The 27,646-nt window shown below is 41.0% G+C and overlaps 1 protein-coding gene and 2 pseudogenes across 3 annotated transcripts in view; 2 read left to right on the top strand and 1 right to left on the bottom strand.

The window, feature by feature from the left end:
* The window catches only part of LOC108290400, a 27,997-nt pseudogene extending 27,016 nt beyond the window's left edge, over positions 1–981 (bottom strand).
* The window catches only part of SPPL3 (signal peptide peptidase like 3), a 149,807-nt gene that overhangs the window by 58,430 nt on the left and 63,731 nt on the right, over positions 1–27,646 (top strand). The gene's annotated exons all lie outside the window — the stretch shown is intronic.
* Positions 2,074–4,067, top strand: LOC108290446 (annotated as a pseudogene).

Below are 27,646 nucleotides of genomic sequence, written 5' to 3'. Positions count from 1 at the left end.
GTCCTGACCTCAGGTGATCCACCCTTCTTGGCCTCCCAAAATGCTGGGATTACAGGCATGAGCCACCACACCTGGCCAGTTTTAAGTTTTACATAATGCCTTCTCTTTTTCTGTCACCAGACATTTAACCCCATATCAAAATTACTCCCTCCCCAAACCTGTGATTATCTCCTTTATTTCAGTAGTTAAAATGAATACAGTTCACATTCAATGTGGCATTTTGAAAGCCAGGGGACACGCCCAGGATGATTATGGTACCTGGGTACAGGAGAACAGAAAGACAGCTCTCTGCTATGGAATATTAATTATGAATATTAGCTCTCTTTTTATTAGGTTCAAAGTAGTTTAATGGTTACCTTAAAAATAAACTGAGACTGGGTATGGTGGCTCACACCTGTAATCCTAGCACTTTGGGAAGCCGAAGTGGGAGGATCATTTGAGCTCAGGAGTTTGAGACCATCGTGGGCAACAGAGTAAGACCTTGCCTCTACTTAAAAAAATATAAGGCCAAACATGGTGGCTCGACATTGTAATCCCAGCACTTTGGGAAGCTGAGGCAGGCGGATCGCTTTGAGCTCAGGAGTTCTAGACCAGCCTGGGCAACATGGTAAAATAAAACCTCTTCTCTACAAAAAATACAAAAATTAGCCAGGCATGGTGGTGGGTGCCTATAATCTAGCTACTCGGGAAGCTGAGGCAGGAGAATCGCTTGAACCTGGAAGGCAAAGGTTGCAGTGAGCCAAGATCATGCCACTGAACTCCAGCCTGGGTACTGGGAGACAGAGTGAGACCCTGTCTTAAAAATAAATAAGAAAAAAATAAACTGAATTCCTATTTCCAGCCTCCCCAAAGAGACACTAAAGTCCTCTCTTTTTTTTTTTCTCTCTAATTAGTGTTGAAATTGTTGTTACATCTCCCTTTCTTCTGGTTTATTTTGTTTGAATTTCCTTTTCTCTTTTCCTTACGTTTGGTTCTGTGCATGATGAAGTTTGAGGCTATCGGTGCAGGGATTCAGTAACATAAAACTTTGTTTATAAGTTAGAATCCTGTTTTACTTCTTCTTGAGCCTGAGTGGTAATCTTAGAAAAGTCTGTTGAGATTTAGTTATAATAAACATACTACTTAATTACTGCACAAGCTTAAACACAGAGTTTGCTGTCACAACATAAACACTCAGATGAGGGCCTGAGAGAAGCCTTCACACTCCCACCCACATGAACTCTGTTGGGTGTTTTCTTCCTGCCCTCGATCTGGCAAACAAAAATATGGAATTTGTTCCAAGAATTTCTGTGAAACCAGTTTAGAAACTTTATAAATGGCTCAACTAAATGCCCAAAACCTGACTACTGCCATTCCATTTTGCCAGCTTTCTCCAAGCCATTATTTTATTTTAAAAAAGCGATTTTTCTTGAGAGCTTTATTATTCTTAAGATATTTTATCTAATTTGTTGCAAGTTTTTAAAACTCCAATTTTGAGACTTCTTTCCACTTTTTGTGTTTTACTCTCCATAGCTTTTATAGAATAGAACATGTGTAGGCTTTAAAATTCTAAGGTAACTATTTTAAATGGAAATAGCCAGCAGCCATGCGAGTAAACCAGACACTGTCAGTTATTTCATCAGTTTAAGACAATAAAATTCCATTGCTTTTAATATAATTGAAAATCTGTTTAACGAGCCCAGCTTCTATTTTTGATAAAATTGCCGTGGTAAACAAATGGGTCATTTCTGTGCATGTGTTTGAAATGAATTTATGTAGAAAATTATTTTATTGGTACTCTTGGAATGTCCCTACTTTTCAATTATCCAGTAACTTAAAATATTTACTGAGCTCTTATGTATGTGCCAGGCACTGTTCTAGCAGTAATTGAGGCATCAGGGCCTCTGCTCTCATGGAGCTAATCTTAAGAAAAATATTGATAATGACAGGACTTTGAGACCAGCCTGGCTAACACAGTGAAACCCCATCTCTCCTAAAAACACAAAAATTAGCCGGGCGTGGTGGTGTGCACCTGTGGTCCCAGCTACTTTGGGTTTAAGGCAGGAGAATTGCTTGAACCTGGGAGGTAGAGGCTGCAGTGAGCAAGATTACACCACTGCACTGCAGCATGGGCATCAGAGCAAGACTGTGTCTCAAAAAAAAAAGAAAGAAAGAAAAATGTTGATAATGAATTCCAGGCAGACAATTAAAACAGTAATTGGGGTGGCTCTGAAATGAGGTAGGCAGAAAATGCCAGTTTGAGAAGGTGACATTTAAGCTTCTGTCTGAGTAAAAAGAAAGGGCCAGCCATGGTGGAAGCAAAACCAGTGCCTGGCTCGGAGCAGCAGCCACTGAGGTATCCGTGACCAGGGTCCTTCCACCTGTCCACAAGCATGGGGAACATCTTTGCCAACCTCTTCAAAGGCCTTTTTGGCAAAAAAGAAATGCGCATCCTCGTGGTGGGCCTGGATCCTGCAGGGAAGACCACGGTCTAGTACAAGCTTAAGCTAGGCGAGGTGATGACCACCATTCCCACCATAGGCTTCAATGTGGAAACCGTGGAGTACAAGAACATCAGCTTCACTGTGTGGGGCGTGGGCGGCCAGGACAAGATCCGGCCTCTGTGGTGCCGCTACTTCCAGAACACACAGGCCTGATTTTTGTAGTGCACGGCAATGACAGCACATGATCAAAGCCTGCGAGGAGTTCATGAAGATGCTGCCCAAGGACGAGCTCTGGGATGCTGCCCTCCTGGTGTTTGCCAACAGGCAGGACCTCTCCAACGCCATGAATGCAGCCAAGATCACAGACAAGCTGGGGCTGCACTCCCTGTGCCACATGAACTGGTACATTCAGGCCACCTGTGCCACCAGCAGTGATGGGCTGTATGAAGGAGCGGGCTGGCTGTCCTGTCAGCTCCAGAACCAGAAGTGAACACGACACCCTTCCTTCTCACTCCTCTTGTCCTCTCCTTTACTCTCATGGTGGCAAACACGTGGCTGCCAGTGTGAGTGCCAGGAGCTGCCTCCATGGTTCAGTCACCATGTGCATCACACCGTGCTATAACTATAGCACATGCAGCCTGCAGCCAGGCTTTTTATTCAATGTAAATAGTTTCTGTTTCCAGTTAGGCAGTTTCTGGTACTCCTGTGTAATATTACTCAGTTTTTTTTATTGTAACAAGAAAAGTCAACTCACTGTTGAGGGTTGAGAGGGGATGTAGGCCCCTGAGCACCTAGCCTTGGGAGTTGCTGTTGGGAGAGCTGGGCACGCCCTTGGCTTTAGAGCTCCATTGAGATCCATTTTGGTAGTTGGCTTTTTTTGGCTTTTTGTTTTGTTTTGTTTTAAATGAAAAGAGCCAGCCATAAAAAGGGTGTAGGAAGGATCTTTTAAGCAGAGGGAACAGTCCTAAAGTGGAAATGAGTTGGGTGTTAAAAAGCAGAAAGAAGACCAGCAAAACTGACTTAGTGTTTGTGTTGAGGTGTCAAAGGGCACGCAGCCATATGTGTGGAATTTGGGGGGCAGTTGGGAAATAGGGTAAGGTTGAGGTCAGATAGGTAGACAGGAGCTTGGGTGTTATCAGCATGGTGGGAGGCCATTAGAGGATCAGAGGCATGGCAGTGCACTCCAGGCATAAAGAATTGGTTGTGTGTGTTGAGTGAAGGAAAATGGCAGTAAAACTAGTTAGGAGGCTATTGCAGTAGTGTAGTTGGTAGTGACTTGAATTAGGGTGCTAATAACAGAGAAGGAGAGAAGTGGAAGGGTTTGGGCTGTGTTTTGGAGGTATGGTTCATTTACTTGTGCTATAGATTTTACCATGAATGCCAGGGTGAATGATGCCTTTACTGAAACAGTGGAAACGGGGGGTGGGAGGGGAGCAGGTTTTTGAGGAAAATCAAGAGTTCTGTTTTGTCCATTTTAAGATACCTATTAGAGAGCCAGTTGGAGATGTCAAATTAGCAATCAAATATATGACTCTGGTGTTCTAGGAAGAGGCCAGGCAGGGCTGGGCTAGAGGTGCAGGTTTATGATTAAGCAGCAAAGAACAAATGTTTTATTTTATTTTATTTTTAATGTTACTTTATTTTTGGGAGGAGTTTCGCTCTGTCTCCCAGGCTGGAGTGCAGTGGCATGATGCCAGTTCCGGCAACCTCTGCCTCCTGAATTCAAGCAATTCTCCTGCCTCAGCCTCCCTAGTAGCTGAGATTACAGTCGCCTGCCACCATGCCCAGCTAATTTTTGTATTTTCAGTAGAGACGAGGTTTCACCCTGTTGGCCAGGCTGGTCTTGAACTCCTGACCTCAAGCAATCCACCCTCCTCGGCCTCGCAAAATGCTGGGATTACAGGCCTGAGCCACCCCACCTGGCCCGAGAACTAATGTTTTAAAACCATTGGACTTTACAAGATCACTAGGGAAATTGTGTACATTGGGAAGAAGAGAACATCTAGTGCCTTGGGAACTCTAGGAGAAGGGATCTGGCAGATGTGACTGAGTAGGAACAGCCAGTGAGGTGGAAGGAAAGCAGTAGATAGTGGTGTCAGAGAAACCAAAAGCTGAAAATTTCAAGGAGGGACTGTTGAAAATTTCCAGAAGGAGGGACTGTCACATGCTACAGAGAGGTTGAGTTGAGTAACAGCAAAAACATTGGCTTTGAGGGTCATTCATAATCTTGACAAGAACGTTCTCAGTAGAGTAGATGTGAATGGGTCAAGGAGAGAATAGAAGAAGGAGATGGTGATTATAGACAAGTCTTAAATCACCAAGGATTGTATCAAGAGTAGATGTAATGGGTAATTGTGTTTTCTAAGAGAGAATGGGAATAGCAAACATGTACTTTTTATCTACTGTGAATCTATAGAAATGTCACTATATATTAAAACTTGTATATGTTTACCTCTTACGTGTGAACCCAGACATATTGTGGAAATGGGATCCATTCACTCTGTGAACACTGTTGAATGAAGCACTGGCACAGTGGTCCTCATGTAGCTGCGCTCCTGGGGATAGATAAGTAACTAAGTTTACTAGTTGGAGGCTGTAATTTAATATATTTCAACCTGGAAATAGTGCAGAATGCATAGTTGTTTTGGCCGGCTGTGGTGGCTCACGCCTGTGATCCCAGCACTTTGGGAGGCCGAGGCAGGCGGAGCACTTGAGGTCAGGAGTTCAAGACCAACCTGGCCAACATGCTGAAACCCTGTCTCTACTAAAAATACAAAAATTAGGTGGGCATGGTGGCACGTGCCTGTAATCCCAGCTACTCGGGAGGCTAAGGCAGAAGAATTCCTTGAACCCAGACCCAGGAGGCAGAGGTTGCAGTGAGCCAAGATTGTGCCACTACACTCCAGCCTGGACTACAGAATGAGACTTCGTCTCAAAAAAAAAAAAAAAAAAAAAAAAAAAAAAGTAGTTGTTTTGTATGTGTACTGCCTCCTCCACTTTCTTTCTTGCTGTGTCTGTGTGTGTGTGTGAATAAACATGATTTTTATTTATTTTTTATTGTACTTTAGATTCTGGGGTACATGTGCAGATCATGCAGGATTGTTGCATAGATACATACGTGGCAATGTGGTTTGCTGCCTCCATCCCCCTGTCACCTGTATCTGGCATTTCTCCGCATGTTATCCCTCCCCAACCTCCCAACCACCTGCCGTCCCTCCCCTAGTCCCCCCAACCACAGACCCCAGTGTGTGATGCTCCCCTCCCTGTGTCCGTGTGTTCTCATTGTTCAGCACCCACCTATGAGTGAGAACATGTGGTGTTTGATTTTCTGTTCTTGTGTCAGTTTGCTGAGAATGATGTTTTCCAGATTCATTCATGTCCCTACAAAGGACACAAACTCATCGTTTTTCATGGCTGCATATATTCCATGGTGTACATGTGTCACATTTTCTTTGTCCAGTCTGTCATAGATGGGCATTTGGGTTGGTTCCAGGTCTTTACTATTGCAAACAGTGCCACAATAAACATATGTATGCATGTGTCTTTATAATAGAACGATCTGTAATCCTTTGGATATATACCCAGTAATGGGATTGCTGGGTCAAATGGAATTTCTGTTTCTGGGTCCTTGAGGAATCGCCACACTGTCTTCTACAATGGTTGAACTAATTTGCACTGCCACCAGCAGTGTTGTAAAAGTGTTCTTATTTCCCCACATCCTCTCCAGCATCTGTTGTCTCCAGATTTTTTAATGATCACCATTCTAACTGGCGTGAGATGGTATCTCAATTTGGTTTTGATTTGCATTTCTCTAATGACCAGTGATGATGACCATTTTTTCATATATTTGTTGGCCTCATACATGTCTACTTTTGAAAAGTGTCTGTTCATGCCCTTCACTCACTTTTGAATGAGTTTGTTTTTTTCTTGTAATCTGCTTTAGTTCTTTGTGGATTCTGGATATTAATTAGCCCTTTGTCAGATGGGTAGATTGCAAAAAAATTTTCCCATTCTGTTGGTTGCTGGTTTACTCTAATGATTGTTTATTTGCTATACAGAAGCTCTGGAATTTAACTAGATCCCCTTTGTCTATTTTGGCTTTTGTTGCCAGTGCTTTTGGTATTTTAGTCATGATGTCCTTCCTTGCCTATGCCTATGTCCTGAATGGTTTTGCCTAGGTTTTCTTCTAGGGTTTTTATGGTGTTAGGTCTTATGTTTAAGTCTTTAATTCATCTGGAGTTAATTGTAGTGTAAGGTGTCAGGAAGGGGTCCAGTTTCTGCTTTCTGCACATGGCTAGCCAGTTATCCCAACACCATTTATTAAACAGGAAATCCTTTCCCTATTGCTTGTTTTTGTCAGGTTTGTCAAAGATCAGATGGTTGTAGATGTGTAGCGTTGCCTCCAGCCTTCTCCGCTTTCTAAGTCACCAATCAATCAGCAATCAGCAGTTCCTTCTGCATTTTAAAAAGTGCCCCCTTGACATTTTTTTCTATTAACTGTGAATGTTTGTTAAGGCTTCTGTCTGCTGTACTCTGTGCTGTGGTCTGAATGTCTCCCTTCCTCCACACACCCAATTCATATATTGAAACCTAATCCCCAGTGTGGCAGTGGTGGTAGGAGATGGAGGCCTTTGCTAAGTGATTAAGTGATGAGGACGGAGCCCTCATTAATGGAATTAGTGTCCTTGTAAAAGAGGCCCAAAAGAGCTTGTTAGCCCATTCCACCACATGAGGACGCACTGAAAAGCTGCCATCAATGAAGCAGAGTGATTCTTCACAGACACAGAACCTACCGGCACCTGGATCTTGGACTTTCCTGTCTCTAGAGCTGGAAGAAATATATTTCTGTTTTTTATAATTACCCAGTCTAAGGCATTTTGCTATAGCAGCCCAGATGGACTAGTTTTTCCTTTTCCACTATTATTGAAAAATAATTTCTTCAGGACCATTTTTTTGTGGGAACATTTTATAATCCCCGTTTCTGTAGCCTCTTAGTGTATAGTATAATGTTCTGCTGTTAACTTAGGTTGAGGAACAAGTTTCTAATACTTGTCTGTAGATGTCTTTGACTTTGTGGTGCTTGTTGCTATCATTGCTTTTATGAATCAAGTACACCTTCAGGGGATGTTTATGACTGTGTTCCTTTTTTTAATCTGCCTAAAAAATGTCAGCTTCCTATGTGTAATCCTGGGCCACAATTACAAATTTTGAGCCCCCTTGCAATCACAATTTTAAACTTTATTTTCTATCTGGAATACTGTACACAGTCTGTGTTCGTGATCTAAATCAATTCAGCCTGCAGATCCTCAAGTTTACTGTTCCAGATAGCAAGAAATATTGGGGCATGATAGAAGTTTTAGTTGTAATAGTTTATTTAGTGTTAAATTTTACCTGAAATGCCTAGTAGTACAGTTGCACATTTAAATATACAAGCTAATAATCCTGTGACTCAGGCTGTTGATTAGTGGTGAAAGCAGAAAGCTATGTTATATTGATGCTTATTTTGTTTTGAAGAAAGAAGTAATTGCTAGCTTGTCAGATATTGAGCCTCTCTGACCAAAATAAATTCAGTTATCACTCTGTGTCTGACCTTTCACTTTCCAAACTCAGAAACTGAATAAATTTAGATAACAAGGGATACTTGTTTTTGTAACATTGGGCTAATTGTATAAAGCACAGACTGGGACTTGCCCAATTAATACATTTTGTTTCATATTCCAAACTTCTGACTTACACAGTCAAGTAATTTAACCTAATTCACAAGAATGAACAAACTGAGGCAATTTCTCTTTCCATCCTTTTTCAGAAAATAAATATAACTTGGTCTTTTATTTATCATACTTCCATAACATGAAGGTTTCAGATGTTTTGCATATATATGTATATATATAAAACTTTTGTATATATGAGATATATGTGTGTATATATATATATATATATATAACTTTTGTATGTAACATATATATAAAACCTTTTTTCATGTAAAAGTACTCTAGCAAAGAAAACTGATGAATAATAAAGATTTTAATACTTGAAAGCATTGTATATCTCAGTTTCTTTTTTTTTTCTTTTTTTTAGATGGAGTTTCGCTCTTGTTGCCCAGGCTGGAGTGCAATGGTGCAGTCTTGGCTCACCACAACCTCTGCCTCCCGGGTTCAAGTGATTCTCCTGCCTCCGCCTCCCTAGTAGCTGGAATTATAGGCGTGTGCCACCATACCTGGCTAATGTTGTATTTATAGTAGAGAGGCAGTTTCTCCATGTTGGTCAAACTGGTTTCGAACTCCCGACCTCAGGTGATCGGCCCACCTTGGCCTCCAAAGTACTGGGATTATAGGTGTGAGCCACTGTGCCCAGTCTTTTTCTTTTTTAGTAAGTTTTTCATGAACGGTAAAGCTCATCCCTTTATAATATAGAATTCTGTGGTTTTTATTTATTTATTTATTTACTTTTGAAATGGAATCTCACTCTGTCACCCAGACTGGAGCGTAGTGCCACAGTCTTGGCTGACTGCAACCTCTGCCTCCCAGCTGAAGCCATCATTCCACCTCAGCGCTTCAAGTAGCTTGGGACTACAGATACACACCACCATGCCCAGCTATTTTTATATTTTTTGTAGAGACGGGGTTTGTCTATGTTGCCCAGGCTGGTCTTGAACTCCTGAGCTCAAGCAGTCCACCTGCCTCGGCCTCCCAAAATGCTGCCACCACATCTGGACATAATTCTGTGTTTGTACAACCATCACTAATTTTTATCCTCCTCAAAGAGAAACCCAGACACACGAACATTCATTTTCTATTCCCCTGTTTCCCCACCTCAGCCCTAAGTAACTATTAATCTACTTGCCTATTCTGGACATGTCACATAAATGGAATCATCCATTGTATGGCCTTTTGTGTCTGACATCTTTAACTTAGCTTTCACGTTTTCAGGGTTCATCCATGTCAACCAAGTATTAGTATTTTACTCCTTTATGGGTTTTTTGTTGTTTGTTTTTTGAGACAGAGTCTTACTCTGTTGCCTAGGCTGGAATGCAGTGGCACAATCTTGGCTCACTGCAGCCTCTGCCTCTCAGCTTCAAGCGATTCTCCTGCCTCAGCCTCCTGAGTAGCTGAAATTAGAGGCGCCTGCCACTGCGTCCAGCTAATTTTTGTATTTTTAGTAGAGATGGGGTTTTACTATCTTGGCCAGGCTGATCTTAAACTCCTGACCTCATGATCTACCCACCTCGGCCTTCAAAGTGTTGGGATTACAGGCGTGAGCTACCACACCCAGCCATATTTTACACCTTTTTATGGCCCAAAATATTCCATTGCGTGGATGTAGCACAATTTATCTGTTTCTCAGAATTTCCAATCTGTTTCTCAGTGGTGGACATTTGTGTTTTATTTCTCCCTTTGGGTTATCATGGGTACTGCTGCTTTGAACATTTGTGTTCATGTTTTTTTTTTGTATATGTGAACATGTGTTTTCAGTTCTCTTGACTGTATACCTAGGAGTGGAATTGCTGGGTCATACGGTAACTCTGTGTTTAACAATTTGAGGAGCTGAACTGTTTTCCAAAGTGAGTACACTGTTTTATAGTCTGTATCAGCGAAGGAGTGTGTTGCCACATGTACATACGTACTGAAAAAAGTCATTTAGCCTCAGAGTTAGGGATTCTACTATGCTATTTCCCACCTTTGGTTATTTAAAGAAAAAGACTTAAATTTCAGATGAGTTCAGGAAAGCTTGTCAGGTTTTTTGAGTCTTACAATAGGTACCTTGGCAATACCTCTAATTCTAATTTCACGTATGCTCCTTGATTGCTCTAAAAATTTTATCTGTTGAATGTTTGGATGCAAATTACAGAACAAAAATCACAAATGGCTTAAATGATAAGTTTTTCTAATACAGGAACTGAAAAATCCAGGTAAGACTGGCTTCAGCCAGGACTTGATCCTCCACACTGACTAGAACAGCATTCCCTGGTTGGCTTAAACAGAAGTCCCCGAATCAGATCTTCTTGGCCCTGATTGATCTGCCTTGGCCGTGTGCTCATTTTTGGTCACAGTTTGGGATAAGCTGGCGCTGGGAGTGAGTACAGTCTAAATCAGGGTTCTCCTAGGAGAGGAAGGAAGAATGTATGCTGGACAAATACCCAACATGGGTCCACTATAGAGTCACACCTCTCCTTCTGTAGAGCTGCTAAGGAAAAAGTAAATATGCATTCACTGCACTCAAGCCTGTATCTGATAACTTACTGAATTCAGATAGCTCGTCTTTCAGGAGACCAATTTTTTTTCTAGCCTTTCATAACAATCCTTTATATGTCTGCGTCATTTTATTCTTACTTGTTTTGGTAAAGCATTTTATAGCTTTAAGACAGTTTCTTTGTTTTAAGTAGTAAGTGTGAGCTGTTATAATCATGGTGTCTGAGTTTTAGTACTAGAGATACCTGTCGTAGTTAAGAATGTTTTATTTTTGCTTGGTGATAGTCCCTTGCTTGATAAAAGGGTTGGGTTTTTAGTGCAACCTGAGTTTTGTCTGAGGCAGTATCTCTGTGTCTCATCCAGCTAATTCTAATAAGTAACAGGGCAAAAGAGTAAATAAGAGTAGCTTAAACATTCTCCTTCGGGCAACAGTGAGAAGAATGCAGATAGGCATTGAGTTTCTACTTAATATGTACCATATGAATTATCCAGTTTAGTAACTCTCCTTGTATCACTGCTGGTCTTAATATTTTTCTGCTGCATATCACACAACCTCAAAATCTCAGTGAATTATAACCAACAACAATTTATTTTCATTCTTATAGATCTGCAGGTTGATACAGATCCACTGACACAGGCTTTACTCAGCTGGGCCAGGCTGGGCTTAAAACATCTGGCCAGGTTCAGGTCTGTTTCATAAATTTTTATTCTGGAACGTAGGCTGAGAGGCAGTGGCTATCTGGGCATGTGGTTACATGCACTTATACAGAATCCCTGGAGTATGAGGGATGAGTAGAAACATGCAGTGTCCCTTAAGACTGCAGCTTGGACTGGCACACTGATACTTCCTCCTAATTTTATTGGCCGAAGTAAATAATATGGCCAAGCCCTGTATCCATGGGCCCAGGGAATATGCAGTTTCCACAATGGGGCGCATTGCAAAGTCACACAGCAGTAAACACGGCTGTGTCCTTCTAATGAGTGAGCAATTGGGAATGATAATCTCCATAGCTATATGAATTATAGGAATAAAGGTATAGAAAATTATGTGTGACAGAAACAGATTTCTCCTTAGTAAATGAGGATTGTAGAAGAGTGTAATTGGGTACTTTTAACTTTTTACATTTTTATTATGTGTTTATTTACCCTGAGACAGGCTTTCACTCTGTCACCCAGGCTGGAGTGCAGTGATGCAATCACGGCTTATTGCAGCCTTGAACTCCTGGGCTCAAGCGAACCTTCAACCTTAGCCTACCAAGTAGCTGGGATTACAGGCATATTTTAACAATCTGATTTAAACCACTAATAATGTTCAAACTAAATTAATAAATTTTTTATTTACTGCTATTTCTGAGAAAGCAACCATGGTAGTACTGTGTTCAGTACCTTTTATCTCAATGTCTGAAGACATTTGCTAAATTGCTTAGTAATTTTTTTTTTAACTTTTTTCTTCTGAGATGGAGTTTCACTCTTGTTTTCCAGGGTGGAGTGCAATGGCATGATCTCGGCTCACTGCAGCCTCTGCTGCTTCCCAGGTTCAAGCAATTCTCCTGCCTCAGCCTCTGTCTTTTTTTGTTGTTGTTGTTTTGAGACCGAGTCTCACTCTGTCCCCCAGGCTGGAGTGCAGTGGTGCCACCTCAGCTCACTACAACCTCAGCCTCCCAAATTCAAGCGATTCTCCTGCCTCAGCCTCCCAAGTAGCTGGGATCGCAGGCCTGCACCACCATGCCTGGCTAATTATTTTTTGTATTTCTAGTAGAGACAGGTTTTCACCATGTTGCTTAGGCTGGTCTTAAACTCCTGATCTCAGATCATCCACCCCCAAAGTGCTGGGATTACAGGCGTGAGCCACTGCACCCATCCTGCTTAGTATACTTTCCTCTTGTGTAAGTTGTAAAAAGGTCTGAAATCCTTTCTTCTAGTCAGTCTTAAATTGTTAACAAAGTCTTATTCCTATTCTTTCTCTAAAATCTAGCAAACTAGTCAAGGTCTTACAAGACTATATCAGGTCTTACAAGGAGCTTATATACTGGAATATAGAATTAATGAAAGGGTGGGCATTTAAAATCACATTCAGAAACATCTAAGTAACCTAAGGAACATTGTGTGCAGCATCCCTAGAAGGAATTGTAAGTTTGTCTTTTCATTTTTGAGAGTTTCTGATTTTGTAGACTTTGAGGAATATAGGTTTTAATAGATAACATGGTGTTTTACCTGCTGATGCTAATTAAACTATGGCACTCTTCCCCAAGAAAAGGATATTTTGAAAAACTAACAATTCCATGGAATACATTTTATATAACTCTGTTAGAAGCCATATGTATTAGTTAGGATTAGTTTTAACTATGTGTGATACAAACTCAGGATAACGGTGGCTTAAACAAAGTAGTTCATTTCTCTCATCTAAAATGTGGCTAGAAGTAGGTATACTGGTATAGTGCCATGCCTCATTGTCATTAGGGATCTATGCTGCTTCTAGCCTGCTAAAAAACTGTTCTTAATGTGTTCCCCCATGGTTCAAGGTGGCTGGTTGAGCTCCATCTGTCATTTCTATATTCAAGGGACAAGAGCCTGCTTTCCTTTAAGGAATCTTTATTGTAAGTCCTAGATAGTAGAGGCTATACCATTGTGATATTGTCAGAATTTAGGCCCTAGTCGTGTGTGCAGGTACACGCATGTGTGTGTGTGTTTGTATAAAATAGCTGCAGGAAAGGTTGGAAATGCTTTATTTTAAAAAGGATTATTTTACCAAAAAGGAGAGGGAGAATAAATGTAGAAATGAAGTTTGCAGTCTCTGCCATATTGTAGTTTTTGTTTTTTCCATTTTAGGTGAGTGTTTTTAATTGCCTAAAAAATTATGGTAGTTGAAGTTATATATTGACTTCTAGGAATCACATTGTCGTCTGATAATAAATAGAAAGTTGCTGTATGATGTAAAGAGTTAAGTACAAATATGGTGCTAAAAGGCATTATAGAAAATTCAGAAATCTTTTATGCCTTGAAATGCAGCTAAATACCAGTTAGGATTCAGGAAGAACTAAGATTTTAATATCATGTTTTTCAGCTAATTGTAGACTGTTGATTTAACATTATTTTTGTACTACTAAGAAAAAAATGCAGTTATAAAATGCGCTCCAATTTCAGAGTTGTTCAAAAGTGAGGAAAATATGTCTTTGACAATATTAACCTTTTTCATAGCTGCCCTTTGTCTCTTCACATTTCCCTCTAGCCAGTTGAAGGGACAATTATTGCTTGTGATTGAGAGCTGTTTGGTCAAATACAGATAAAGTAGCAAAAATAATGTACCACATTAGTAATATAGCTAGCACTTACTAACAACAGATATACAGCCAGTTAGTCTTTTCTTATAAGTCTGAGCTAACAAGTTACAGTAAAATATTACTGCTCTGTATCAGTTATGTATTATCTATTGCTGTAAAACAGACTAACTCAAAACCTAGTAGCTTAATGTAACCATTTTGAAATTTTTATTAACATAATTATAGGTTCACATGCAGTTATAAAAAAAAACAATTCAGAGAGATCTCATGTACTCTTTGCCTGTTTCTCCCAATAGGCAGCATTTTGCAAAACTCTAACAGCATAACCAGGATGTTAGCATTGATACAACCCATTGATGTTGTTCAGATACCTGTGTTACCTGTGCTCGCTCGTATATGCACGTGTGTGCATATTAAGGTGTGTACAGTTTTATCACCTGCCTATGTTTCTGTATGCACCACCACAGTCAAGATAGTGAACGGAACTAACACTAAAATCCCTTGTGTTGTCCTTTTGTAAGCGTACCCCATACCTTCCCAGTGCTAACCCTCCATTCTCACTGTGGTCCCTAATCCCTGGCAGCCACTAATCTGTTTACCATTTTAAAGTTTTGTTCTTCCAGAAATGTTATATTTGCTCATGATTCTTTGGATCTGCAGTTGGGCAGGGCTCAGTTGGGATGCTTTGTCTTTGTCCCGTGTGTCGTCTGCCAGACTCTACCAGCACCGAAGGATTCAAGATGATTTCATTCACATGCTTAGAGCCTTGGTACTGGCTTTTGGTTGAGGTGTCTGTGATCCTCCCCACAACCTCTCTCTTTTGTAGTTGTCTTCTGCTGGGCCTTTTTCCCAACAGGAGAGCCTGGACTTCCTTACATGCCAGCTTTGGGTGCCAAGAAAGCAAAAGTGGAACCTGCTAGATGTCTTTTCAGTCTAGGCCTGAAACTGGCACAGCCTGCTTTCTGTAGCAGTCTTTTAGTTAGAGAAAAGTTGTAAGGATAGCCCAGATTCAAGGGGAGGGGAAACAGACTCCCCTTCTTGGTGGGAGGAGTAGCAGATGTATGCAGAGATGAGAGGCATTGTTAGTGGCCAGCTTTGCAGACCATGGAGCGCACACTCCAGAGTTACAGAAATGATGGCACATGGGTCTGCTTGGATTTGTTGTAAATGCTACCTTACTTCATTTTTGAAATGTGAATTTATTTGAATTTCACATAAAGTACGGAGGAGAATGTGATATGGTTACAGTTTTCTGCTGCTAACGCCCATTTCAAACAGAACAGTTCTGTTGCAAGGCAAGTTGCCAGAGTTCAAGTTATCAACCAAATCTAAGGATTCCCAAGGGGTCTGTGGTATTTGCAGAACAAGGGGTGGCTTGAAGTGGCTGTTAAGATGTTAGAAATGGTTCACCTCTCTTATTTTCCCAGGCTAGCTGTTTCTTGTGATCCTAAAATAGCAGGGGCTTGTATATGTAGTGCCAGAATTCTATAATACTGACTTGGAGAGACCACACAGATTTCTGTCTTTACATTAAGCTTTTTATATTAAGGAATAAAGATGTTGTTTTTCAAGGTACTGTCAACATAGGAGACATCTTTTAGAGCGAAAAGAGAATTTTTCAACTGAGGAAATGAAATCAGTAAAACTTTTTCTTTTCAGGTTTTTCTGACTATAAAAATGTTAAACTTCCTTCATTTTAAGAGTGACAGCACAGTGGGTCAGAGGCTAGATCTTAGACTTCATTCGCAGAATTCTTGAACATCTATAACTATATGTAACATACATACATAGATGTTTAACATCTATGACTGTAACGAGTAAGCTTTCCTAGATTTCTGAAAGGAGAATAACTAAAGAATTATTGCCCAGCAAGGGCTGCGTGCCTAGAGAGTATTTCATAAATCATGAGGATGGTTAAGGGTAGGTGTGGTTTCAAAAATAAAATGAATTTTTTCACCCTGAGTTTAGAATTACGTTATTTGGCTAAGAGCTTTTTTCCTGCCTTTCTTTCTGAGTGATAACTGATTTCACAAACATTTACCATGCATTCTCTGTCTGTGGAGCATATTGTTAGACATCAGTATAAGGACAGGGTTCCTATTTTCCAGGAGACTGTGGCTGACAGGACAAATGCGATGTATGCAGAGAGCTAAAGTATAATATCAAGGTGATTGACGTAGAAGAGTTTCAAAATGAGGTGAGAATGTTACAGAAAACAGACTAAGCTGCCTGACCTCATTTTTCACCCTCATAAAATAGATTTGTACTGTTTCTTTTCCTTTTCTAAAATATTATCTTAATAGTTCAGACATGTTTCAATTATTAATTGGAGGCTTAGTTTGTATAAGATGTATCAGATTTCATGTGACCATTTGAAAGATTATTGTATAGTTCTGGCACATTTTACCTACTATGTGCACACAGTTAGGAACCCTTGTTTTATCATTGTTAATGAAAAGAATACAGAAAGGGAAACACAAAGGTCATTTTTAGCTTTGGTTAAACTAGAGTAGTATAGGACTTTCATTTACTGGTTTTGATAATAATAGTGAAAATAGCACAACTGATCTCTGTTTACTCTGAAAGAAAAGGAGAATGAGTGTAAGATTGCAGAAGGAGGCTGGGCGTGGTGGCTCATGCCTGTAATCCCAGCACTTTGGGAGACCAGGGCGGGCGGATCACGATGTCAGGAGATCGAGACCATCCTGGCCAACATAGTGAAACCCCGTCTCTACTAAAATACAAAAAAAAAAACTAGCCGGGTGTGGCGGTGCGCACCTGTACTGTAGTCCCAGCTACTCGGGAGGCTGAGGCAGGGGAATAGCTTGACCCGGGAGGTAGAGGTTGCAGTGAGCCAAGATCGAGCTGCTGCGCTCCAGCCTGGCAACAGAGCAAGACTCCCTCTAAGGAGTATCACCTCGACAGGGGAGAGAAAATGCCTTCCTTTGTTTCAGCAAACATTTCTAACATCTCCTGTTTGGCAGCACCCATGGTTCTCCTCTGCTTCCCACCTCCCAAATATGAAGGTGTTTACATCGAAGCTGTTCATGGCCTCTGTCTCTCTTCTGGGCAGTCTCTCAAAGGGTGCTTCAGAGGGCCGAGTCCCCTCAACCACCCCTACTCACAGCCCACTTCAACCCCTGTTGGGGACAACCAAACAGACTTCATGGACCACTGATCCATTTTACAACTCCATTGCCCACTTGTTAACCAGGAGCATAGTTGGCTGGAACTGATTAGCCCATGATTGTGCTGAAGGGTCAGGCGGCTACAAGGAGTAAAAATGAACTGAAAGATTCTCATTCTATCTCGGTTGTCTGTTATGAACTGAAGACTTAAAATTCCATCTGTGGTGGTTTCCTTTTCTCTGTATTCAGCAGATGTGGTTAACATAAAACTAGTTCTAACTGTGAACTCGTTGACTAGGAAGAACTTACAGGCCAAATACTGTAATTTCAGGAAATGGTAATATTTATCTCACAAGGTTGCTTCATCAGGATTAAGGTAGAACACATGTGAAAGTATGTCATCCTGGTTGCATGTTTATTCTCAGTCTTCAAAGGTCAGTACTGTGCAGACCCACAGTCAGCTTCATGTGTGTATGTCAAGATGAGATCTCAGTTTTGAGCTGTAGCCCCACATTTGCAGCCCACTTCAGTTATATAAATTAAAAATGGATCTCACCACTTAAATACTCTTGTCACCTGAAGCTCAACACACACACACACACACACACACTCTCTCTCTCTCTCTCTCTCTCTCTCTCTCTCTCTCTCCCTCCCTCCCTCTCTCTCTCTCACACACACACACACATTTTAAAACTCAACAACTCTCCTTTTTTCTCCCTACTTTATATGCATCTGTTTTTCTTCCTTTGTTTCTTTCTCTTTTTCCTTTTTTTTGGGGGGGGCCGGGGGTAGAGATAGAGTCTCACTATGTTGCCCAGGCTGGTCTCCAACTCCTGGCCTCAAGTGACCCTCCCACTTCAGCTTCCCAGAGGGCTGGAATTACAGGCATGAGCCACTGCACCTGGCTTGTTTCATGTTTTTATTAATCTACTACCATCCTCTCATTTACACAGCTTCATTCCTACCTGTCTCTTGCTCTTTATGCTAGTCATTCCCAAATGCTGTCCATTCTACTTAAAATGTTTCTGGTATCTGCCTTGACTCAGACATTCTCCCTAGAATATTAGGTTAGTTTTCTGTCTGGCTCTCTCATTTTTAAGGCCTGAGTCGCATTTAACCTCTCTGGCCAACGCTGTTTTCCTCTATTCCCTTTCTGGTACCCATGCTCCAAGTAAGCTCCAATGCTTAACACATGGCCCACGCTTCTTTGTCATTATGCTATAGTTACTATTGTACCATTTGCTTCTGAATCTTATTCTTTCTGATGGATTTCACATTTTCAGATTCTTCAAGAATAATTCAAATTTTACCTCTTCAGAAGAGGCTAATTTGACCTCCTTCGTTGGAAACAATCTTTCTTCCTCTGAACTCCTATAGCACTTATGTTCCTTTATTGAAATTTAGATTTCTTTGTAGTGCATTTAAAGTTATTTTATGCGTATCCTATTACTTAGATTGTAATCTTGACTCAGAAGCAGTGAGTTACCACCAGATCCCCATAATGCTGATATAGTGCCCAAAATAGTCTCTTCTGCTTTGGAAGTGCTCAGTAAAACATTTGTCTAACACACTTGCTGCTTTTAAAGAGTCTTCCTGTTCAACTGAAATCTCTGATACTAAGCTGCAGTATGGAAACAGGCCGCCTGTATTGTATAGTGGCCTTTGAACCTGCTGTGAGGGCAACCTTGGATCCTTCCTTGGATATAAGGATTTCCAGGTAAAATAGAAAGAATTTCACTCATTCCAAATAGCTCATTTTCTTTAAGAGGTGGCACACCTATATTTTTCTTTCTCTTTTTTTAATAATCAGAAATAATTTAAGGCAAAACCAATCTCTCATAATTCTTGGGGGATTAACTGAATGTCATACTCCATGGTACACAGCCTAAGTATTGCTTCTTGTTTAGCTCTAAGGTGTCCTGTGTTTCCGAGGTGGGTGGATCACGAGGTCAGGAGAATGAGACCATCTTAGCCAGCATGGTGAAACCCCATCTTTACAAAAGAAAAAAATTAGCTGGGTGTGGTGGTGCCTGCCTGTAATCCAGGTACTCAGGGGTCCGAGGCAGGACAATCACTTGAACCAAGGAGTCAGACATTGCAGTGAGCTGAGATTGTGCCACTGCACTCCAGCCTGATGACAGAGTGAGACTCCATCTCAAAAAATAATAATGTAATTTTGTCACAGGGTTATTTTATTAAGTGAGCTGATTTAGTTAAAGCAGTTATATAGCACAGTACCCCACACATATGAAAAACTCAATAAAAATAAGCTGTTACAATTGCTATTATGAATTTACAGTTTGAGATTTCAGATTGGTGATATAAAGGCGAGAGCTGCAGCTGGTTTTTTATGTTTCGAACTGTGCTGAGTAGTTTCCTAGGAATTAGATTAGCTCTGAAATGTTATGTCAGCTGAGAATTTTGGTTTCTAGGTGACAGTACTGCAGTAGGAACAGGACTGGCTCTCCCTTTAGAACAAAAAGCTTTCAGTGGGAATTTGTAGTGACTTCTTTGGTGGTAGTGGGGTGAGGGGGTGGTGATTACCAGATTATTTCTCTCAACTCCCAGATTAAAATGACAACGTAAAGGAGAGAATGGAGAGCCTCTGCGAAAAGGATTAGGAACCACCACAGAACTACAGGGGAACAGAGGTCTTAAAGAGATGGGAGAAGAGAAGCGATTCGTTTTGTTTTTATTAAGCACACAGCTATTAGTGGAAATGACAAACTCCACAGTAGGAAGGAAAAGCCGTATTAGAGATACAAGTGGCTGAGACATGAATTCCCAAGGTATCTAACCTCTCCTTCACATAAGCAGTGGCATAAACAGTGATCATACAAAGTGAAATATAGAAATAGAAATTTGGAGAAATTTCTTTTAGAGTTTGAATGGGAACTGATTAAAGGAGCTATGAAGAGTGGACATTTTCTCCTTTTGTAAAAGGAAACATGCTTAGTTTGGGATGAGTGCTGGGGGCCCCATTGTATTAGGGTTTTCCAGATAAACAGAACCAATAGGGTATATATGATACGTATATTAGAGGAGATTTGTAGAGGAATTGGCTCGCGCAGTGATAGAGGCTGCGAAGCCCCACCATCTGCAAGCTAAAGAACCTGGAACGCCAGTGGTGAAATTCAGTCCAAGTCCAAAGGCCTGAGAGCCAGAGAGCCAATGGTATGAGTCCTGATCTGAGTCTGAAAGTCTAAGAATCAGGAGTGGGGATGTCCAAGGACAGAAGATAAATGTTTCAGCTCAAGCAGAGAGAGAGTGAATGTGCCCTTCCTCCGCCTTTTTGTTCTGTTCAGGCCCTCAGTGGATTGGATGATGCCCACCCACACTGGGGAGGATCATCTGCTGAACTCAGTTTCCACCTCACTGCTGATCCCCTCCAGAAACACTCTCACACACAGAAATAGGCAGTAAACGGAAATAATGTAAAACCAGATAGCTGGGCATTTCTTAGCTCAGTCAACTTGATACGTAAAATTAACTGTCATACCCATCAAGCTACAGTAAGCAGAATTATATGATGGCCGGGCTTCCTTCTAGGGTCATAACGAAGTCTGCCTGATAGGACTTCTAACTGAAATGAAGGAATGCAGTGATGTTTACACCCCCCCCCCAAAAAAAAAAACAGATAAGTAATGGGATTATTTCTGTTTTATACCAGGTGAAGCTTAGAACTAAATTCCCCATCACCCATTCCCTCCCCAACATACACATGTACACCCCGCAACCCCCCTCCCATCTCCATCTGTCCTCTCATTTCAGCTGATGGTGTTTCATTCTTCCAGTTGCTTGGTCCAAAAACATAGTAGTCCTCTTTGGCTTCTCTTTCTCTCATGCTCTGTGTTCAGTCTATCAGGAAATCCTGTAGATGTATCTTCCAAATATTAATATATCTAAGATCAGATAACTTCTCACAACTACCATGACTTTCACTCCAGTACCAGCAATCATCTTACTGTCTTTTGACTGGGATACTAAAGTCAGATTTTTAAAAGTGTAATTTGTGAACAGTGAAATTTATTTATTTATTTATTTATTTATTTAGAGATGGAGTTTCGCTTTTGTTGCCCAGGCTGGAGTACATCAGTGTGATCTCAGCTCATTACAACCTCTGTCTCCCGAGTTGAAGTTATTCTGTTGCCTCAGCCTCCCTAGTAGCTGGGATTACAGGCGCGCACTACCACGCCCAGGTAATTTTTGTATTTTTAGTAGAGACAGGGTTTCGCCATGTTGGTCAGGCTGGTCTCAAACTCCTGACCTCAGGTAATCAACCCATCTCAGCCCCCCAAAGTGCTAGGATTACAGGTGTGAGCCACAGCGCCCAGCCAAAAATTATTCTAAGGGCTGCAGTTCAGTGAATTTGGAAGTACACACACCAGCCACCACAATCAAGAAATAGAACATTTCCATCACCCCAGAAAGTTTCCTCATGCCCTTTTGTAGTCAGTCCCTCCTCTCACCCCTGCTCCTGGAAGCAGAACTGTTTTTTCTCCTTTTTTACCTTTTTCCAGAATGTCATTTAAATGGGATCATGTTTGTAATCTTTTGAGTATGGCTTTATTTTTTTCTTTTTTAACAGAATCTCACTTTGTAACTCAGGCTGGAGTGCAGTGGCACAATCTCGGCTCATTGCAACCTCTGCCTCCCGGGTTCAAACGATTCTCCTACCTCAGCCTTCTAAGCAGCTGGGACTACAGGCGCACGCCACCACGCCCGGCTTTTTTTTTTTTCTTCTGTATTTTTAGTAGAGATGGGGTTTTACCATGTTGGCCAGGCTGGTCTTAAACTCCTGACTTCAGGTGATCAGCCCGCCTCAGCCTCCCAAAGTACTGGGATTACAGGCGTGAGCTACTGCGCCCGACCAAGTTTGGTTTCTTTTACTTAGCATCGTTCATTTGAAATTCATCCATATTGCATTTATCAGTAGTTCATACCTTTTTATTGCTGACTAGTAAGTACTACATTGCATAAGGATACCACAGTTTGTTTATCCATTCATCAGTGGATCCACGTGGGTTTCCAGCTTTTGGCAAATCTGAATAAAGCTGCTTATAAACATTCACATTCAGGACTTTGTGGGGACATACGTTTTTGTTTCTCTTGGGTCATATGGTATGAGCAATTTCGTATGAAATGCTAAACTGTTTTTTTTTGGGGGGGAGGTTTGTTGTTGTTGTTTGGTTTTATTTTATTTTTTTGAGATAGAGTCTTGCTCTGTCACCCAGGCTAGAGTGCAGTGGTGCGATCTCAGCTCACTGCAACCTCCACCTCCTGGGTTCAAGTGATTCTTCTGCCTCAGCATGCCTAGTAGCTGGGATTACAGGTACCTGACACCACCCTCAGCTAATTTTTGTATTTTTAATAGAGACGGGTTTCACCATCTTGGGCAGGCTGGTCTCAAACACCTGACCCCATGATCTACCTGCCTTGGCTTTTCAAAGTGCTAGGATTACAGGCGTGAGCCACCAAAACCAGCCTCACTTTTTTTGTTCTTCTTTTTTTTTTTTTTTTTAAAGATGGGGTTTTCACCATCTTGGCCAGGCTGGTCTTGAACTCCTGACCTCAGGTGATCCGCCCACCTTGGCCTCCCAAAGTACTGGGATTACAGGCATGAGCCACCACACCCGGCCTTTGATCCATATTTTGCAGAATTTTCTCTCAGTACATGTCTTGTGTTTTCATTTTCTTCACAGTCTTTTTCAAAGAGAGGGGTTTTTTGTTTGTTTTTTTGAGACACAGTCTCTCTCTGTCACCCAGGCTGGAGTACAGTGGTGCAATCTCAGCTCACTGCAACCCCCCCCCCTCCCGGGTTCAAGCAGTTCCCCTGCCTCAGCCTCCAGAGTAGCTGGGACTGCAGGTGTGTGCCACCATGCCCAGCTAATTTTTGTGTTTTTAGTAGAGACGGGGTTTTGCCACATCGACCACGTCTCCAGGCTGGTCTTGAACCCTGACCTCAAGTGATTTGTCTGCTTTGGCCTCCCAGACTACTGGGATTACAGTTGTGAGCCACCATGCCCCGCCAAAGAGCAATTATTATTGAAGCTTTATGGATTTCACTTTCACATTCAAGCTTATGATCTGTTTTTGCATACAATGTGAGGTTGTTTGTTTTGCATATATACATCCAGTTGTTCAAACACTATTTGTTGAAAAGACTATTCCTAGTCTGGGCCCAGTAACTCATGCCTCTACTCCCTGAACTTTGGGAGGCTGAGCCAGGAGGATCACTTGAGCCCAGGAGCTCAAGACCAGCCTGGGCAACATAGGGAGACCCCCATCTCTACAAAAAATGAATATGAAAAATCTTAGCCAGGAGTGGTGGCACACACTTGTAGTCCCAGCAACTCAGGATGCTGAGGCAGATGATCGCTTGAGCCCGGGAGTTTGAACTTGGAATGAGCTGTGATCACACCACTGCACCCCAGTCTGAGCAACAGAGCAAGAATCCATCTCTGAAACAAACAAAAAATGTTTTTTTTCTCTTGACACTTTTGTTAGAAATTCATTGGTTATAAATTTAAGAATTTTTGGAATCTGTGTTCTGTTGAACAGTATGTGTATTCTTCAGTAATTCGCACTATAAATACTGTAGTTTTATATTTTATAGTAGTAAGTCTTTAAATCAGTTAATGTGAATCCTCCAACTTTTTTCCCCCAAAATTGCTTTAGCTATTCTACTTCCTTTGCCTTCATACAAATTTTAGAACTAGCTGATTGATTTGTGCAGAAAGGAATTTTGTAGTTTTCAGTCTCATTGATTTCTGTGCTGTATTACTTCCTTCTGTTTGCTTTGAGTTTAATTTGCTCTTTTTTTCCAGTTTAAGGTGAAAACTTAGTTGATTTTTAAACCTTTTTTCTTCTTCCAATACAATCAGTTAATACTGTAGATTTGCTTCTATAAACATTGCTTTAGCTGTCTTCCACATATTTTGATATGTTTTGTTTTCATACTCATTCGATTCAAGATATTTTCTAATTTTCCATGTGATCTCTTATTTGACCCATGGGTTATTTAGAAGTGTGTTTAATTTCCACATATTTGGGGATTTCACAGATTTTCCTTTAGGTGATTTCTAATTTAATTCCACTGTAGTTGAAGAGCATATTTTGTATAATATCAATCCTTTTAAATTCTTTGAAACTTAGGCTGGGCATGATGGCTCATGCCTGTAATCTCAACACTTTGGGAGGCCGAGAAAGGCAGATCACTTGAGGTGAGGAATTCAAGACCAGCCTGGCCAACATGGCAAAACCCCATCTCTACTAAAAATACAAACATTAGATAGGTGTGTACCTGTAGTCCCAGCTTCTTGGGAGGCTAAGGCAGGAGAATCACTTGAACCCGGGAGGTGGAGGGTGCAGTGAGCCAAGATGGCACCTTTGCACTCCAGCCTGGGCAACAGAGTGAGACTTGTCTCAAAAAAAAAAAAAAAAAATTCTTTGAAACTTGCTTTTATGGGCCAGTCTGGAAAATGGTTCACTTATGGTGTTTACCATTAGCTCTTGGAGGTTGCATTTTGATTCATGATACAACTTAATGATCCCAGCTGAGGCTGGGGGCACAAGCCAAGTTGAGATAGGGAGTGTTGTAAAACAGTTTAGAGCATGACCTTTGGATCTAGAACCAGACTGCCTGGGTTGGAATGCTGGTTCTTCTTCCTTGAAGCTGTGAAGCTCTGTGACCTTGGCCAAATCAGTTAATCTCTCTCTGCTTTAGTATCCTCATCTCTAGAGCTGATGGTAAAAGTATGTTTCTTAGGGAGATGTTGAAAAGATGAAATGAGAAAAATGTAAACAGCCTGTACAATGTCTGGCAACGCAGTAAGAGCCCCCAAAGTATTCGCCATTATTATTGCTCCTGTTAGTATGGCAGCAGTTATATTTCTTGGTCTCACAGGCCTTTCAGATAAGCTTTGTCTGGCTACTTGGATAGTTTTTAAAGGATTAGTTCCCTTATTTCTCATGTTTGTTATGTACAAAAGTTCAGATAACTTTTGTTTGGGTGTTTGTGGTCCCCCTGTATAGGGGAAAACAGAAGTTGGAAAAATCTTTAAAACCCACACTTTGAAAATACTGTGATTTAAACTCTAACCAAGAATTTGACTCCTGCTAGTTCTCAAATTTCCTCTGAAAACATTCTCAGGCTTGGCAGAAAGGGAGGAGGATAGAGTCCAGCACCCTTTATAGCTACCAAATAACAATAATCTTTTCCAATGTATGACTTTAAAATTTTGATACTCATTTTATGAATGTCTCAATTTTGTTAGGATTAATTAGAAAATTCATAAATCACCCAGGGCATCTCATTTTTATTTCAGTTTCTATTGGTGTTTTTTTCCCCTCCTGGAGTCCTGGACAGGACAGCAGGACTCCAGGTGAAAACTTAGATGAAAACTCCAAGACATTGATGTCAGTCTTTTTAGAGAAGCGAAAGGGAAGCTAAAGATCAAAGACCTTAGTCATTGATCCTTTGTATATGCTTCGGAAAAACAAGAATATTAAATATTCTTCTTGTTGCTAAGGCCAGAAGAATCTTCTCCAGACAGCTGAGTGTCTGCTCTCTGGAGAGAGTTTGCACAGAGAGACTCTTACCACTGAACAGGTTTCTCCTGTCTCTGTTCATCTATTTCCTCATACATAAATTAGGGATAATAAAAGTTACCTATCTCAGAGGGCGATAAAGTTTCATATCATGGCACTGGGCACTTAATGAATATTTAACAAATATTTACTGTTATTGTGGTTGTTATTTACGTTTAGTTTTTGGATAAAAAGGCCTGTAATCCCAACACTTTGGGAGGCCAAGATGGGCGGATTACTTGAGGTCAAGAGTTCGAGAGTAGCCTGGGCAACGTTTTTACTAAACCCCATTTCTACTAAAAATACAAAAAAATTAGCTAGGCTTGCTGGTGCATGCCTGTAATCTAGCTACTCAGGAGGCTGAGGCAGGAGAATCTCTTGAACCTGGGAGGCAGAGGTGGCAGTGAGCCAAGATTGTGCCACTGTACTCCAGCCTGGGTGTCAGAGTGAGACTCTGTCTCAAAAAGAAAAAAGCTTCCAAAGTATGTGCTATGGGACATAAGACCTGTTAAATGCTGTAAGAAAAAAGAGGAAGAGAAAAAGGATAACTTTCGTGGGAAAATATATTATGAGCTTCATGAAGCTCTCTAAGCCAGAAAAAAGTCAATAGTGAAATTAATTGTGCTTAGCTAAGCACTTACCAAACCTACTTGTCCATCATTGCTTTTAAGTTGCTGAAGGAACTTTTGTTTTGTAGAATCTGCTTGGGAAACACTAATAATTTTCTTTATCGATACTAAAGTTTTCTAGATGTTTGCCTATTGGCATCTTTATGTTTGCTTTAAGACATTAGCCCAGCCATGACTACCTTTGTCTTAACCATTTCTATTCCCTCTGAGTCACTAAATCTTTAGTGTAATCAAAGCACTTTAATGCTGGCCTCCGTTAAAGAAGTTGGCCTGCTTTCCAAATGAGGATGGATGAAGGGGGAACTTGGACTTTAAGTACGACTTTAGTGTAAACATGTATTTATAACATCAGGGAAAAACAGCAACAAAGTCTTTTTCAGGGGGTTGTGGCACTTGCATTACATGACTGTTGCACAACAAATTGCCTTTTATATTGAGTTGATGAGTGGTAGCCATGTTTAACATGCTGCAACTAGAATCCTGCACAGATTCTGAAGTCAGTCTCCCCTGTAGAATTATTAAAATAATTTTCCTTACTCTTCTCATTGACTCATTCCTCGGTTGAAGAATTTATAGTGAGTCCTATGACCATAGTAACGTAACTTGTTATTAACACTGCCTACTAGATCACATTCATTGAGGCTGGGGGTGGTGGCTTACACCTGTAATCCCAACACTTTTGGGAGGCCAAGGTGGACAGATTACTTGAGTTCAGGAGTTTAAGACCAACCTGAGCAACATGGTGAAACCCTATCTCTACTAAAATAATTAATGGGGCATGGTGGCAGGTGCCTGTAATCTCAGCTACTTGGGAGGCTGAGGCAGGAGAATCGCTTGAACTAGGGAGGCGGAGGCGGAGGTTGCAGTGAGCCAAGATCACGCTGGTGCACTCTAGCCTGGGCAACAGAACGAGACTGCATGACACACACACCAAAAAAGGTAACGTTCATTGAGGGCTTAACCTTGTAAGATACATATCATCACCCTCATTTTACAGGTGAGAACATTGAACACTAGAGAGGCTAGCTTGCCCAAGGTCACATGGTTTGCAAAGGACAGAGTCAGGATTTGCTCCAGAGGCTGTGTCCTTAACTATTCTGTATCACAAGGCACTTTTGTCTGTTCTGCACGTTTTGTTAGCCTTGTTCTCTTTATTGTCTTAGGTGTTGCTCCTTCTCAAGCTGGCCTAATTTGGGATATTTCCAGCTTCTTACCATTATATGAGCCATTTTTTTGTGCTTAAAATACGTGCTTTTTTTTTCAACCAGTCTTCTGAGAAACCTTCCGTAGTTTACCTTGCCCAACTCTTGATGTCTTTCTTTGGATTTTGGCTCATTTCCACAGTGCTTAGATAGTCATTATTCTTTGAAAGGAATTTAAGTGTCTCTCTCTTTTTTTTTTTTTTTT

The sequence above is a fragment of the Cebus imitator genome, unplaced genomic scaffold (assembly GCF_001604975.1).
Source record: "Cebus imitator isolate Cc_AM_T3 unplaced genomic scaffold, Cebus_imitator-1.0 Scaffold434, whole genome shotgun sequence".
In the NCBI taxonomy this organism is placed as follows: Eukaryota; Metazoa; Chordata; class Mammalia; order Primates; family Cebidae; genus Cebus; species Cebus imitator.
Note: the sequence above shows the minus strand (reverse complement) of the source record. Positions and strands in the feature narration are given on the sequence as shown.